The sequence below is a fragment of the Trachymyrmex septentrionalis genome, unplaced genomic scaffold (assembly GCF_001594115.1).
Source record: "Trachymyrmex septentrionalis isolate Tsep2-gDNA-1 unplaced genomic scaffold, Tsep1.0 scaffold25, whole genome shotgun sequence".
In the NCBI taxonomy this organism is placed as follows: Eukaryota; Metazoa; Arthropoda; class Insecta; order Hymenoptera; family Formicidae; genus Trachymyrmex; species Trachymyrmex septentrionalis.
In genome coordinates, this window is record NW_017305408.1 from 340,035 (window position 1) to 341,299 (window position 1,265).

The following is a 1,265-nucleotide window of genomic DNA, read 5'->3' on the forward strand; positions in this document are numbered from 1 at the left end:
CAAATATTATTGCAAGAATCGGAACGATACATAAAATAAATTTCGTAAAATAAAACTTTTGTAATGTATGAGAAATGTAAGTTTTTTGCTAGAACCATGTTCGTCGGTGAAGCAGAATAGTGAGAAATAGTTACACAATATGTCGATACGGTCTTTCCATCAATTCTTGCCTGATGTCCAGCCATTCTTTTTCTATTGCAGCAACATGCCTATCCACAGCGAACATTGTTCCTCAAATGGTCGATCGTTTAACGCAGCCGATACGACTAATGCACGTCGAAAACAGAGAATCGTTGTACGTGTAACCGATACTCCTGGGAGCAATAAGTCCGTAATTTATTGCTTTAGGATGTTTTTATTGTAGTTAGATATTTTTAACGTACCTTCTTCATCTTTAAAATCGCTTTTAAAATCACTTTGTAAATATTACAATTACGGATCATTGTTAAATAGAAATTAATACATACATTTCCGTTTTAAACAAATATTACGGATTTACATATTTAAATGTAAAAACATATAAATGTGTGTGCAAAGAAAAAACATATAAATGTATGTTGTTCTTCTGTAATATGCTACAATGTAGCACTGTTTTTCTACTGAATGATATCGTAAACGCGCCGATAAATATAATCATACTTCTATCCACCCTTGAATTAAGAGTATATCAAAGATATTCTTCTAATCCATCTCAAATAACTTAAACTTCTTCCTAACTGGCTATCTACACTGTTCTGATAATTATAAATATTTATATTATATAATTTTTATTCTATACCTTCAAGTGCCTTTCCTTAGGAAAATAATAGAAACATAGCAGTTTGACAAATTTTTAATTTCCGAAACTTCTGATAAAAACATTTAATGACAATTTTTTTGAGAAGCTGCAAATATTTCCTTTTACTAAAAATATATCATATTATTCAGCGTTCGCACCCTTTAATCCCTTCTGAAGCTTTAAATGATATTTGCGAGGAGTGAAAACCGCGAGTAAGCATCACAGTTTGGAAGGCCCATATCCGTGAAGCTACGGTGAGAAAAGGCATATGATTATCGCACCACCGCCGGTATCCCGGCGTAATATTATGTCATTGTGGTTTCATCAGCCCTACTCTCGGACGGAATACCTTCAGGGCTTCAGACTTTGCAGTCTCTGCGAGATCCTACGTTCACTGCTCTGTCCGTTTCTCGGGCGTTACGTGGTTTCGTCTGGCCGAGAGAGCGTGAGGATACGAAGGAATAACGGGGAGGGAGGGGGGGGGGAA